Source organism: Triturus cristatus, chromosome 12 (genome assembly GCF_964204655.1).
Source record: "Triturus cristatus chromosome 12, aTriCri1.1, whole genome shotgun sequence".
Lineage (NCBI taxonomy): Eukaryota > Metazoa > Chordata > Amphibia > Caudata > Salamandridae > Triturus > Triturus cristatus.
This window is the reverse complement of record NC_140595.1, coordinates 851,202,293-851,219,149: the sequence shown is the minus strand read 5'-3', so window position 1 is coordinate 851,219,149 and position 16,857 is coordinate 851,202,293.

Below are 16,857 nucleotides of genomic sequence, written 5' to 3'. Positions count from 1 at the left end.
CGTCGTTCCTGCTGGCTGCTGAGAAGAGGTTAGTGGCATTCCGTTCTACCTTGTGCCATTGAAACCCTGACAGAAACGCGTTGGTGTGACAGACTGGGCTCTGTTAATAAAATTTGAAACAACTCATAAAGTTCCAGAGTGCGGGTGTCCTTTGTATAAAAAAAAAATATATATATGTATATATAAAAGGGTAAATAAATAACCAGATCAAATAAAACAAGTTTACATTTGATCTTTGCTTAAAGTAAACAGCACGAAAAGAAACTAGTAGTCAGGTCCCATTTTTTGCATTACTTTTAGAAAGTTGGCATTTTCTTTCCTTAGCCAATTGATCCCTGCAACCTGTCTCAGGTCACATGACTGGGTGTAGTTGGCAGCTGGGCTTTGTATATTCCTCTTAGAGACCACACACAATGGGAGCTTGGGTGTAACTGAGTGGGTCATCATTCGCAGAATTGGAGGGAAAAGCTTGGCCTAGCCTCACTTACACCTGAATAAATTATGCCCTGTTCTCCCACAAAAGGGCTGCATACCCACTTCAGTCAGTTTGGAGCCAGGGCAGGGACAGCACGACATCTGTGCACTTCAAAGGCATGTCTCAAGAAGCTTCTTTCCACTTCAAGGGCACAAGTGTTTTAAAAGAAGGACCTCAAACACCAACACTTTCGTACACTTTTGGACCTGTGGATCTCTGCCGGGAAGGACTGCTGTGGTGCTGAAGGACAGCCACTCTGCTTGACTGCACTCTGCTGAACTCCTGCTTTTCTGTGATGAGCTGCTGCCTGCTCTTGCCTGAGTGAGAAGCACCGGACTTGCATCTCTTGAACCCAGAACCCAGAGTGACTCCAAGGGCTAGTTTGCTGGCCTACTTATCTGAAGCCTCAGAGACAGAACAGGCTTCCAACATCCTTGCACCTGCACTGGACTCTGCAATCTGTGAGTCTATCCTTCCAAGTGTTGGCACCCCAGTCCTGGACACTTGGAGGTAAGTCTCAGACGCTTTCCAGCAAAACTGATGCATCTTCTCTGCTGTGCGATGAATCCCCGAGCAGAATTGACGCATCTCCTCAGCTGAGTGGTGCATCCTCAAGCAGAACCAGTGCATTGCTACTTCTACATGGATTGGACCAGTCGCAAAGACCTGCAGTGCCCAACGCAGTCCTCGGAACCAACGCATTGCCCAGCAGCACGATGCATCCACAGCCCTGATCCTTGCACCTCTTAACAATGCCAGCCTCGACAACAACACTGGACTCCCCATCACAGCCTCACGCCTCCTTGCTTCATCCCCGATGCCAGACTCTGCATCGCAAGCCTCCTCGATGGGACCCTCGATAACGGAACAGGACTCGCACCACAGCTTCAGTTCATCTCAGACCGAACCAATCTCTTCTGCTGTGCAGCGCTTCTTCCACACGGATCAGTGCAACAATCCACAACCAGGATTTAAGGTACTCTGTTCAGCAGGCTTAACTGGGTCTCTGTAGCCGGCCCAAGCTCTATCGCCAAACTTGTGACTTTGTCCCAGCCTGGGGGACCAGATACCCCCCATTGGTGGTTCGTGCTTCGTATGCACTATTTTCACTACAAACTACAACATTCAATATCTCCAGTTCTAATAATTAGATTTTTTGTCATTTTGGTCTTTTTTCATATATTAAAACTTACTTTGTTTTTCTAAATCTGCTGTGGTCTCCTTTTGTAGTTTTACCGTTTGGAGTGTTGCACAAATACTTTACACGTTGCCTTTAAGTTAAGCCTGACTGCTCTGTGCCAAGCTACCAAGAGGTGAGCACAGCTTGATCTGGGATTTGCTTGTGCCCTCCCTGACAAGGATTGTGGTTGCTGCTTGACCTGGGCTATACAGCAGTCACCAAAGAACACCATTTCTTCAGACATGTAACATTTTAAAGTACATTTGCAACTTTTTAAATGCACTGCACCCTGCAGTATGGGCTATTTAGGGCCTACCCTAGGGGTGACATATGTGCATTAAAAAGGATGGTTTAGGCTTGCCACAAGGTATATTTTGCCACATCAAAATTACAGTTTAAACTGCACACACAGGCAGCAATCGCAGGCCTGACATATGTTTAGAATGCTGCTTAGGTGGGTGACACAATGAGTGCCGCAGACCCACTAGGAGCAAACAGGCCCTGGGTACATTTAGTAGCACTTTACTGGGGACTAAGTAAATTATATGTGCCAATTGGGTGTATGGCAATTTCACCGCATTTATAGGCGAGATCACACACACATTAGTACTTTAGCACTGGTTAGCAATGGTAAAGTGTGCAGAGTCCTAAAACCAACAAATATGAATTCAGCAAAAACAGGAGTAAGGCAAAATGCTGTGGAGAAGACCACCCTTAGGCTGACAGGTCTAACAGTGTTGTACCACCAATTGTGCATTTTATAGTGAACATTTAAATGATGAGGTATATTATCTGCAATTTTATGTAGAACATGCAAATGCAGGCTTTCTAGGCATTGAAAGAAAACTAGCGTAACTACTTGCCAATGTTATAGTTGTACATTTGGCAACATCAGGGCGATGTAAGCTTGAGTGGGCTTGGCCGTATTTGAATCGTTGCCTTGCAAGTCACTACAGTTGCCAGTGGCGAGCAAAGAAAGACTACATATACAATAGAAACACATCAAGCAAACATACAGATACATGTCGATGATAAACTTCACATATACAAACGTTCTGAGACGCATACAGAAAAAGTGACTCAAACACTGGAAGGCACAAAAACATACTGATAAACAAGTTTTAAAAAAAGGCGCTATGACATATGGCCCCGTCATAGCACTTTTTTAAACTTTAGCCATGTTTACTGTGCATGTCTACATAAAGCATTGACAAAGCCAATAGATCTTGCGGAGGTGAAACCTATTAGCTCTTCAGGGCTTGTTTGGGATGTGCATCTGGGCACTGCTCTGTGGGTTTGTGTAATAGTGAGAAAAAGACAATGCCTGTGCACTGCAACCTGCATGTGTGAGATGTACGTAAGCTTCAAAGCTATGTTGGGGGGTAAATTGGAGGTGGCGACAATGGAGTTAGCCTGGATTAAGGCCACCGCCAAGCAAAGAGCCTGTTTTATATGCTATGTAACCCAGTGTATCTGGGCACTCGAATAGAGACTTTGATGTGTGCATTTATAGAGCATATGTCCACCTTTCATGGTGCTGTGAACAACAGGCTTTCATTCAATATTTCACTATTTTTTAATTATATCAGGAGGATGAAAGGCAGAGCAGACATAAACTCAATCTATTGACTTACCTCAGATCTCTGCAGAGGGCGGATTAACCCCCTGAGCTGTGTAATTGGCTGCTCGGGTGCTGCAAGTCAGAGGAGCATGTGGGCTGCAGTTCTACGCCAAAGCTTTACCATATTGCGGGGTTAGTTGCATGAATGAGAGAGGGCAGGGGTCGTCTCAAGGTGACAGCACTTTATGTCTCGACTTCTTTTCTGAACTTAATAAGAATGTATTGCTCACACGTCTGGACAGGCCGTAGCGTACCCCGGGCATTTCCCCGGTGGGCCACCAGGATGGGGGCTGGTTTTGGACCCCTGGGGGGCTGTTTTTGTTCCTGGGGCTGGTTTTGAAATATCGGCCCCCTGTAAAAAAAAGCAGTTGCAGTATTTTCAAGCACACCATCACCCCCAGCGGCCGGTCTGACTCAATTGAATTGCCAGGGCAAGTTTGTGCTCCCAGTCTGGTCCTGATTGCTCATATGAGGGGTGGCTGGGGCTGCGCTATTGTTGAATTGCAGCAGGATTTATTTGTGGGTTAACTTTGGATGATGGATTTTTATTTTAGAATGAACAGTCCTGAAGGCAGATTTTAGTTCATCTCAACCCATCGTCCACCCCTCCATCTGCCTGGGCCCTCGCTCGCTGGAGCCCTTCAGGCCATTGTCTGAAACAGTCTGGACGATCTAGCTGAATCTAGATTTTTTCAATGTTCCAGGGCCTGGCACCTCTGAAGAGCCGGTAGGGCTGGGTCTGGGTCTGTTGCCTAACACAGCATCTGTCATTTTTATTAGCAACATTCGGCTGCACCAGAATTTCCATAGTTCTGCCAGCATGCTAGTCTCTGAGGGTACTGTCCCTCTGCATGGCGAGAGGTGTACCGCCTCGGTTTTGACCAAGCTGTTGTCCAGGCGATGGGAAAGCTAGATACTGGGTCATATAGGGCCAAATTTATAGCCCGGTTTGGTTTGCTGTTGCACCACGCATGTGTTGCAAGAGCAATGCAAACCTAAAGTCAGAACTTTGCTTGGCTTTGAGTGGCTCCACAATTCTAGAGTTAAGCAATGCAGAGCATTGTGTGACTTGCTTTCCCCCAAGCATACTCTATCCTCTAGACTAGAGGAAGAGGTGTGGCGCTGCGGCCAGGGCGACTGACTCCAGAATCTGGGGATCACGGTTCGATCCCCGGTGGCAGATTAGCCCAGCACCATGTGACTCTGGGCAATAGCTTACTTAATCTTCCCAACGGCCCCCAGCGCCTAGAGACCCTTACGGGTGATTGTTTGCACTTTACAAATGTGGATTATTAACCAACCAACTGCAATTAATATCTATGTACTGCTCTACCATCCACACTTATTCACAACTCACCACTAAGGAATACTATTTACAAGGCCCATGTAATAGAGATATCACATAGTCTCACCACATTATGCAAATTGCAAATTCCAAATCCCAAACCCAACCTCTCTATCCTAGTAGTTAGTAGGGGTGGGAGATGCGGTTCATTCTGCCCACATAATCGGCAGAATTTGGTGGCAACACTTTACTCCTTTAACATGGAGTTTAAGGCCACATTCCGTCATATGCAGTGTGGCAGAATTGTTTCCTCACGAGTCTCCAGAAACATGAGCTGACAAGCGCAGGGTATTTGGCATACCCTGCATGATTTTCTAACGAGGGTGGTTGTAGGTGGTCACAGTCAGTGTGCCCCTTATCAAGTAGATTTGTTGCAGCTACTTGAGCAACTGCAAAATGTATTCCAATAGCCATGCACTCTTGCACTTTGCTTGATACAGTTTGCGCTGAGTTTTCAGCACTGCTCATGCTGCTGGCACTAAATTGCAGTGCGAGCAGGGTGACATACATATTTTACCCCCATTGGTACGCCCACCCTTAGTTGTTACCTGAGCTGAATTGCAGATAAGATGCTGCAGAAAACCATGGATTTTCTTATTCTGAAGGAAGCAGATGAACCAATGAGAGAAAGACTGCAACATGATACTAACAGAAAACACAGGCTAAGTTGAAAATCTGAGAAAAACACCAGAATAAATCAACATAATGTAACATTAATTCATTAACCCCTTCGCTGCTGCGGACATTCCGCTGCAGCGCTGGGGGGGGCAGGGGGGCAGCGCGGTGGGCCTGTGCTCATGACGGAGCCGCTCCGTCATGAGCCACAGTTGAGCTGTGCTCATGACGGAACGGTTCCGTCATGACTCCGCCCATTTGCGTTGCCGCCCCGCACAGGCGGGGAAACAGCGCCGCGCAGGCGGAGCGGCCGCCGACAGGATTGTCATGACGGAACCGTTCCGTCATGAGCACACGCCAACCGTGGCTCATGACGGAACGGTTCCGTCATGAGCAGGGAAGGGGTTAAAGTAAGTGTAATGAACATTCAAATCTCTGGTGGAGGTTACTTTGGTACAATCCTCAGGTACATTGATTGATTCTCTGTGGAGTGTATCTTGTAGAATGACCAGTACACACTAGCTGTCTTTGGCCTACCATTGTTATAATTTATTTTCTTAACTATGATGACCCTTTCTTGCCAAAGTAAAGAGTATGATGAGGGCAAATTTGCAAAATTTTTTGTAGCCTCTTCTTGTAACAGCAATACTTGGCCTGCCACGCCAAATATGAGATATGTTGATGGTGGAAATAGAAAACATCATAATAGACTTCACAACGTAGGCTAAGATGGGTAGGATATCTTAGATTGGATACGTAGAGGGAATTAGGGAAACATTAGAGGCATTCAGCAACTTCGTGAGCATGGCACATCACTCATGGAAGGAAAATGAGCAGCCAACAGCCACCCATGGTAGTTATAGTTACTAAGGCTGGATTACAAAATGGTGAGCAGGATACACCCAGTTAAAATAAAAATATTTAAGACTGAAGAAAATGATAATGCATATAAATGTGCAACTGCATTCTTCTGGAATTGTCCATCTTTGGAACATCACTGAACCTCATAGCGGAAGCACCATGGAGGTTCCTTGCAGAAAAGTGAGTCAGAGGAGCATAAGCTGGTGTACAGTTAACCAAGGGCCAATCTAGTACTAAATGATCCTAGACAGCCAGACAGCAAGCTGGCTTCATCAACCCTGCATGGCTGATCATCCTTACAATAACAATAAGTTAGCTCTGACCATCATATCCACAACCACCTAGAATTTCTCACTATCCAATAGTCTGCATTATTATAAACAAATCACCTCTTTCAGGCACATAGAGTAGTCCTCTTTGGCTGTTTTCCCCATAGGCACTGGTTCTTTTACTGGAAGTGGTTGTAGATTGTATTTCTTCCAAAGAAAGACAGACCTGCTGAACAGGAAAATGACAAAAAAATTGTTTTAGTAGAGGTAAACTGACAAGTTTCAGAAGAAACAAGAGATGCTGTAGTGCAATTAACAAAATGCCTGTCAAGTAAGAGTCCCAGAATGATCACCCAAATATTAAAGTTTACTTAAGCCCTTCCCAAACATCACAGGAATCATAATTTGGCATTTTTTGATGCAGGTTACCTGTTCCGAATCTAAGTGTGGATTAATCTACCTTTATGTGAGTCTCCTTTGCGATGAAAGCAAGTGACGTGCATAAGAAGGGCAGCCCTTAGGATGTTCAGTTTGAACATGGGAATGAAATGAGGGTGTGGGAGAAAGGAAATTTGTTTTTTAGGAAATTAAGGTGTCCATTTCTTACTTAGATACTATTGCTAATTGCAAGGTCTACTATTGATCCTAGAGCTGAATTAGTTTTATTTTTTTGGCTTCTTTCCCCACTCAGTCACTTGGCCAAGATTTTTGTGTCCTCCTCCTCCTTCATTGTCAATCTATGCTGTGCACATTGTTCTATGTAAATTCTTTTCCATTAGCTGCACATGTTAAATATAAAATATCACTGATATTTCTTTAATTTTTAAAGAGGCATTTCCATTATCGTATTAATATTATTTCAAGCCAGAATGTGCAGTTCATCCTCAAATTCAGTAAAGTGTCTGGCGGATGATCACTAGCCACACCTGATATCAGGGAAATTGGCTTCATCAATTGTTGTGTCCTGTTTAGCTTTATAATTTTTTGGTTATGAATAGTATATTCATTTTCATCATCATCAGGTGCTCCACATTTGGAGGAGATAGACTGGTTTTTCTAACAATGACAACTGTTCCAGCTACACTAGGTGCCGATCACGATCCGGTAAAAAAATCCCCCGTGCGACTCGTATCGGGTCTTTTTACCGTACGAATCGTACAAGTGCCGTACGAACTGGCAATCACGATTCGCATGGTAAAAAGTCCATACGACCCGCACCGGGAATCATTCCCCACACGTCCTCGGGTCGGAAAATGTGTCCGACACGTCCTCGGACGATTTACCTTACAAACGTAAAAATCCAAGTCCGACCGAGGAATCACGATCCATCCCGTGCGTCCGAGCCTACAACCGTATGGAAAAAACACCGTCCGCACCGAACACCAATAGCAACCATGGAGACATGTGCCCGCATACGCGCCCAACACTCCCCCCAGCCCCCGTACGTCCGACACGTACCCCCCGGATATGTATACCCCCACCCGTCTATGTACACCCCAGTACGTTCCAGTCGTACCCCCACCCCAGTACGTGTCGTACCACCGTCAATGTTAACCCCCCCACCCCTGTACGTGTCGTACCACCGTCAATGTACACCCCCCCACCCCTGTACGTGTCGTACCACCGTCTATGTACACCCCAGTACGTTCCAGTCGTACCCCCACCCCAGTACGTGTCGTACCACCGTCAATGTAAACCCCCCCACCCCTGTACGTGTCGTACCACCGTCTATGTACACCCCAGTACGTTCCAGTCGTACCCCCACCCCAGTACGTGTCGTACCACCGTCAATGTAAACCCCCCCACCCCTGTACGTGTCGTACCACCGTCTATGTACACCCCAGTACGTTCCAGTCGCACCCCCACCCCAGTACGTGTCGTACCCCCCGTGTACCTACACCCCAGTATGTTCGAGCCACACCCCCACCCCAGTACGTGTCACAGCCCCGTCTACCTACACCCCAGTACGTTCCAGTCGTACCCCCACCCCAGTACGTGTCGTACCACCGTCAATGTACACCCCCCCACCCCTGTACGTGTCGTACCACCGTCAATGTACACCCCCCCACCCCTGTACGTGTCGTACCACCGTCAATGTACACCCCCCCACCCCTGTACGTGTCGTACCACCGTCTATGTACACCCCAGTACGTTCCACTCGTACCCCCACCCCAGTACGTGTCGTACCACCGTCAATGTACACCCCCCCACCCCAGTACGTGTCGTACCACCGTCAATGTACACCCCCCACCCCTGTACGTGTCGTACCACCGTCTATGTACACCCCCCCACCCCTGTACGTGTCGTACCACCGTCTATGTACACCCCAGTACGTTCCAGTCGTACCCCCACCCCAGTACGTGTCGTACCACCGTCAATGTACACCCCCCCACCCCTGTACGTGTCGTACCACCGTCTATGTACACCCCCCACCCCTGTACGTGTCGTACCACCGTCTATGTACACCCCCCCACCCCTGTACGTGTCGTACCACCGTCTATGTACACCCCAGTACGTTCCAGTCGTACCCCCACCCCAGTACGTGTCGTACCACCGTCAATGTACACCCCCCCACCCCTGTACGTGTCGTACCACCGTCTATGTACACCCCAGTACGTTCCAGTCGTACCCCCACCCCAGTACGTGTCGTACCACCGTCAATGTACACCCCCCCACCCCAGTACGTGTCGTACCACCGTCAATGTACACCCCCCACCCCTGTACGTGTCGTACCACCGTCTATGTACACCCCCCCACCCCTGTACGTGTCGTACCACCGTCTATGTACACCCCAGTACGTTCCAGTCGTACCCCCACCCCAGTACGTGTCGTACCACCGTCAATGTACACCCCCCCACCCCTGTACGTGTCGTACCACCGTCTATGTACACCCCAGTACGTTCCAGTCGTACCCCCACCCCAGTACGTGTCGTACCCCCCGTGTACCTACACCCCAGTACGTTCGAGCCACACCCCCACCCCAGTACGTGTCACAGCCCCGTCTACCTACACCCCAGTACGTTCCAGTCGTACCCCCACCCCAGTACGTGTCGTACCACCGTCAATGTACACCCCCCCACCCCTGTACGTGTCGTACCACCGTCTATGTACACCCCAGTACGTTCCAGTCGTACCCCCACCCCAGTACGTTCCTGGCGCACCCCCAACACAACCTCCTAAGTACGGAGCGCACCCCATGCCCCAACATCACAACCGCATGTACGAGTCGTACAAAGCCACACACAAGGACCAAATCGTACAACCAAATGGCCCATGTACACACCGTACACACGCTCAAAACGCACGTACACAACAAGGACAAAACAAAACAACTCAACAATACACCATTCGAAAGGCACACAGCCACTAAACATGGCCAACAACCACTAAAATAACACAATCACTGACCTGCAACTGTCAAAAACAAACAGAGGCCCAATACACCACCACTCCTTATAACACACCCACCCAAAATTCAAACACTGCCACACCCACCCATGGACCAATAAAAAGGGCCCACACACACAAACCATGAGCCTTTGCAACAGACCCACTGCTGCCAGACACCACAGAACCAGACTACAAGCGACACCACATCTTACACTTGCACACCTTCACACGACCACCCTCACAAACACCCTCTCATCACATTCACACACACACACAACCATCCACACCCCCCCCCAACATCCACACACCCCCCACACCCACACCATCCCCACCCACACCCCTCACCATGCCCACTACCAAGAATCCAAAGTTCAGTCACCGAGAATTGGAGGTCCTTGTTGATCAAATCCTCAGAGTCGAGCCACAGATCTTTGGAACATTGGTCAGAAGCACCAGCCAGGCAGCCAAAACAGCCATGTGGCAGACCATCGTCGATGCTGTGAATGCTGTTGCGGACACCAGGAGGACCAAGCAGGATTGCCAGAACAGGTGGTACGATCTGCGGAGGAGGGTCAGAGCCAAGAGACAGGAGGAACACGACCAGGCCAACGCCACCGGAGGAGGGCCCTCCCGCAGACCCGTACAGTACCATCCCTGGGAGGAGAGGGTGATGGCCATACTGCCGGTGGAGGCAGTTGAAGGAGTAGAAGGACTCCGAGACCCGGGTGAGTACACAAACAACGCACCTCACATGGGGGGAACTGCAACCACAACCAAAATTAATAACAGGCACGCAAACACCACAAGCCATCGCATTACTCAACCACACTCCATGAGCAGGCACATGCCACTGCTGCCACCATGCCCCATGCACCCAGCTGGACAATGTCAAGTCACAGGCCACAGAAGACAACAACACATGACACGGTAACCCGGATGGCGGGAGGGTGGGCACCAAGAATCACATAGTGCGACTCCAAAGCAGACAACAATGCCCTCTGCCCATATGGCCTAGGTCACAGCCAGACAAACACTGTGTCCCAACACAGGAATGACTTGCCAGCAAATGGCGGATGCCTTGCATCAACACATGGGGGTGAAGGCACTGTTTTGCACATGTCAGCAGCTAATGAACAGCCAACAGTGTGAAAGAGTGGCAGCACACACCACCACAGCAGCAGCGCACAGACACACAGCAGACAAAATGGGTGCCTGGAGATCAGAAACAAACTCACATCAACAGGCCAAGGGCCACTCAAAGATCTGCTAACAGTGTGTGCCCAGGAAGCTGGGCCAAGGTGACAGAGGGTGACACACGGAGGGAGGGAGAGGGGGACACAGAGGGAGGGAGAGGGGGACTGAGAGGGAGGGAGACACAGGAAGATGGACAGAGGGAGGAGGCTGACACACAGAGGGAGGGAGAGGGGGACAGAGAGGGAGGGAGAGGGGGACAGAGAGGGAGGGGGACACAGGAAGATGGACAGAGGGAGGAGGCTGACACACAGAGGGAGGGAGAGGGGGACAGAGAGGGAGGGAGAGGGGGACAGAGAGGGAGGGAGAGGGGGACAGAGAAGGAGGGAGACACAGGGAGAGCAAATCAGTCCTTTGGTGTGTGGGAATGTCTGCTCGTCAGCAGGTGGACTGCGTGCATGTAGACAAGGGTGCCCAGTGCCAGAACCCCCCCTCTTCATCATGGCAAAACGCAGGGCCATGTTACAACCTGTACACGAGCACAAGGACAGCCACCTGCATCATATGAGTGTGTGGATCCACTCCATGTGCACATGTACAGTGCTACAAGGAAGGCGCAAACGCATAGCTCGGCACACATGCACACTCCACTGCTGACTGCAGTCACACTTGACGCAGCAAGTAAGACTGTGCCACACATAGTTAAAGGGGCCAAATTGGTGCCCAAGGGACACACACATGCACAAGTGCACTGTGAGTGGAATGCAAGACAGATCCTAATTCCAAGAGGAAATGTGCCAACTTTGTAACGGATGAAACATGGATGTTGCATGGATCAAAAGTAACATTGTCTCTCTCACACACAGGTCAACGTCGTGCTGCACCCCCCAACACTGGGGGGGAACACTCACAGGACCCGGATCTGCAGGAGACCGATCCCACCGGCAGCGACCACTCTCACCACTCTGCGGACGACCCCGACCGACCTGGCCCCTCTGGTGTCCAACCACCTGCAGCACCTGCGTCAGGTACAACCGTGCCAACCACCACCCCCACTCCTGCCACATCCCAGGAGACACCCAGGATCCCTGCCCCAACACCACAATGCAGCCAGGCTCGCCAGGAGGGACACGGTGTCCCGGGCACCCAGGAGGAGGCAGGCGACAACGCCAATGCCACCCCTCAGGGGTCCCGGAGACCCCATGTGCCCACAAGTGCAGGCCAGACGCAAGTGGGCAGGGGTGGTGGGAGTGGAGAGCGGCGGAGGCGCGAGCCTGACCAGTTGGCTGGGGATCCGGTATTTTCCCATGTCCGTAACATCCTGGACTCATACCGGCAGGACACCACGGGCATGGCCCAGGTTGTGTCCGTCCTCGAGGGGATCAAGGTCCAGCAGGCCCAGCAACATGCGGAGCTAATAGCCTGTCTACAGCTACACCAACGGAGGATGGAGGACAGACAGGCTGAGCAAGTGACGGCGTCCCAGGGGATTCACGCTGAACTCCGTCGGATGGCCGACACCATGGCCGACCCTCCCTGTGCCAGAAGGCGGAGAACATCACCACCCACAGGGAGGGATCATGAGGAGGAGGAGGAAACATCCGACGGAGCATCCCAGACGTCGTCACGGCCTGCTGCTGAGGTTCCCCGCAGGAAGCCGGGTCGTCCACGGAAAGGACCGTGAGGGTGGCTGCTACATCACCATCTCCCAGGACACCTGGCCTGGCACCTGGCCCACTGGAGCAACAGCATCACAGCATCAAGAGACATTCTCTGCCACATGGCCCTGCTGGTCACTGGCTGACCAATGTTGACAAAGACTGTGGCATGGACTCTGAGGATTTCCAATGGCAAGGACACCAACTCCCCTACTGAACTTTGGATTCCCTAATCCCGGAAAGGCCCTCACTTGGCCCCCCCCCCCCCAATAATAAATCACACTATTAAGAGTAGATGCCTGCTGGTAGCATTATTACCTAACATGTGTCTTGTACAGTCTAAACATGCCTGAGTCATCTGTTCACTTCAACCATCCACACCCTGGGGCCTGAGTCTGGCACAGGACACATGGGTCACAGTTTTCTAGGCAAGACAGACATGGAGCACCATACACACCCGTGATGGTCAGAACCAGCTGAGGGGGTGGCCGAACAACCGTGCTGACAGACACATTGAGTACAGCAACAGTCATGCGCAGAGGTCAGGGATCCTGGCCCGTGTCCTGGGGGGCACCCAGGTACGTGTAGACAGGTGGCAGAACCATGTCCTGCAAGCTTGAGTCCGGTGGATGCAGAGAATGGGGTCATGGACAACGTTGGATGCATGGGGATGGCACATGTCACAATACCCACACAGTCATGGACATCATGCCCATTACACAGTCTCAGCACACACACACAGCTTGCATCTTGCCACTCGACACATTGACACATAGCCACAATCAGGGAATACCATGCCAGACATGCAGGATGCACCGTGCCAACACACCAGCATTGACTGAGAAGAGGCACCTTGGAGGCATAGGGACACCTTTAATAGTCATGTGTTTGGGATTGCAGAGGCAACTTGAAGTACACATGAACACATCATGTGGAGTAACATGTGGCTCCAACACTGGCACCCCCCTTCTGCAGCACAAATGCGTGATAGCCATGGAACTGGCACACAAGTGTCGGATAATAGCTAAATACCCACAGCTGCTCACGGAGAGCCTGCCATACACCATACATCCGCTGATGTGGAAGTCCCACGCCATGTCAAGACAATGTTAACCGTATGTGTCCGAGGGCAGTGTCACACACATTGATGCCTTCATCACAATCCACCATCCCATCACTGATGACTGACAATCAGGCAGCCCATCTATTCAGGTGTACCCAGCTGCATGTCGTGTCCCATGGGGATGCCACATGTCTGCAGAGGACCCAAACCCCGACCGGGGCAGTGTGCACACATCGTGAACAACTGCCACACCCAATACACCCCAGATGCATCCCTTACCCCATGGAGACTTCCAAACGTGTCCGTGCCTGTAACGCTGAGTCAGCCCACGATGCCATGTCCATGAGGAATAGCAGTGCCACAACAATGCAACCAGCAAACGGCATGCGCAGGTACCTGGGGAAGAGAGACACACAAGAAGTCAGCCACAAGAAGCACAGCCACTTGCATGTGCATTTACTCGACACATGTATGTATGACAACATGCTAGGTCACAATTATGCCTGGGGAAATACTACCATCACTGCCACCATCACTCCAGTGACACACCCACACACACCTCTGACCCACGTGCCATACATGCAGGTGGAGACACACATCACAACGCATGCCACACGGGGACCAATGCGTGCACACTCAGACCCTGGTACTCACCACTAAGCAAAGAAGTCGCGTATGAGCCGAGTCCGGATGTCCTCTTGCGGCTCCACATCCTCCACATCACTAGCCCCATTGCCAAGCCCTTCGTCCTCCACGGGTGGATGGTCCTCGTCATCTTGATCCAGGATGAGGGGCACAGCTCTTTCAACTGCCATGTTGTGCAGCATGCAGCAGACCATGAAGATCTTGCAGACCTTCGCCGGGGCATATGGGAGTGCGCCGCCGGTCTTGTGGAGGCACCGGAATCGGCTCTTCAGCATGCCAAACGTCCTCTCTATCACTCGCCTTGTCCGGCCATGGGCGGTGTTGTAGCGGAGCTGGGCCGGCGTGATGGGGTTGCGGAGAGGTGTCAGCAGCCAAGGCATGTTGGGATAGCCAGCGTCCCCTAAATGGAAAGCACATGGATATCGTTAGAACTGGCGAAGCGGTAGTGCTGCTCGGCCAAACAGAATACAGGACAGACAGACTGTACCCACCAACAACACATGCACGTTCGTTGCGCAGCTGCATCATCATATCAGGCATCCCGCTACGCCTCATGATGTAGGCATCGTGTGCTGATCCTGGAAAACGAGCACAGACATGTGAAATCACCATGTTGGACAGACACACCACAAGGGCATTGATGGAGTGGTAGTGCTTCCGATTGCGGTACGCCACCTCCCGTGCGTGTGGTGGTACCAAACCTACATGTGTCCCATCTATGGACCCAATGACATGGGGCATCCCTCCCAGGGCATAGAAACCACGTTTGACCTCAGTCATCTGTTCAGGGGTTGGGAACTTGATGAAGTCATCCAGGTGAATCAACATGGCCTCCAAGAAATCATGCAGCACACCGCTGAACATGCTCTGGGACATGCCACCAACATGAGCTATGGTATATTGGAAGGTACCCGTGGCAAGGAAATGTAGGGCAGCCATTACCTTCAGCTGGGGTGTCAGTGCCGTAGGATACCTGTGCTGCGGTTGCAGGTGTGGTGCCAGTCTCGCCGTCAGCTCCAGAATCAACGGTTGGGTGAAGCGGTAGAGCCGGATCCTGTCATTCTCCTGCATGGTGGCCAAGTCTGGAATTCTTCGGGCAACAGGAGGCGCTCTGCAGTAATTTGGAAGTGACAAGGAAGAGTGAGTGCACTACGAGAACAACTCATGTCTACTGAGCACATGTAAATCTGCCAATACACACATGCCACATAGGGAGTCAGGCATGTGCTACATGCCCAGGACACGTATGGATGCAAGGTGACACACCTTCCAAGACCCAGCTACACACGGTGATTGAGAACCTCCCCATGCCACGCCATGGGAATAGCTGTGTCCCAGTGCAAGTGCACTGCCCGACGCAAGACAGGAGTGACATACACCCACACATCAGCAGAAGTGTGATGCTGATTGCAGAGACTGGCAGCGGAACACTTGAGCCACAGGTCACATGACATTACACTAGTCCAGCCCACACACCTTGCCATGAAGGTGCACATGTCATGACTCCCCACACATTCCTTGTGAGTTTGCTGACATGGCCTTGTCACGCTACTCCGTGTCCCTTGCATACATGTGCACCTCACATCCGGTAACACATGTGGCATGGTGTTGGGAACAGTGTGCAATGACAATCTACACACAGCCACATGTCGGTTGCTGCAACGGCTGCAGCTTTTGAGGGTGCAACAACATCAACCCGATGTAAATCCCGGACACATATATGGCATAGTCACATTGTGCACTGTGGGTAGTGATGAGTCATGTGTCATGACCCCTGTACCGGGCATCATGGGACACTTCCGTGTGTTGGTGTCCGTGCCATGCCAGTGACGCTCACCCCAAGTGCGCAGTCCCACATGCACACATGTCAAAGGAGTCAAGGGCATGCCTGGCACACATTGCACCCTCACACAGTACACATGTACACATCTCATCATACATCTGGTGCCTTCTCCACTCAGGAGGCATGTTCCACATCACAGCCTGTGACACCTGTGCCCAACACATGTGGTAATGCACAGACGATGCCTTGGTGTCCATTCCTGGACAAGTATGTCCATCCATGGACAAGTATGTCCGCCCTATTCCGACATGTGTGTCGCCTATCACCACAGTGATGTGTAAAATCCGCCATACTGCTGCTGAGAGGGCCTGTGCATGTTCCCAAATCACTGTGGGAGTGCTGCCGTATGTGTACCCATCGTGATGGCGAGCGTAGATGCGAGTGTACGGTTCGTACCACTACGGGTACGCATACGCGTGCAGACCCATAGTGATAGTGAGCGTAGATGCGAGTGTACGGTCCGTACCACTACGGGTACGCATACGCGTGCAGACCCATAGTGATAGTGAGCGTAGATGCGAGTGTACGGTTCGTACCACTACGGGTACGCATACGCGTGCAGACCCATAGTGATAGTGAGCGTAGATGCGAGTGTACGGTCCGTACCACTACGGGTACGCATACGCGTGCAGACCCATAGTGATAGTGAGCGTAGATGCGAGTGTACGGTCCGTACCACTATGGGTCTGCACGCGTATGCG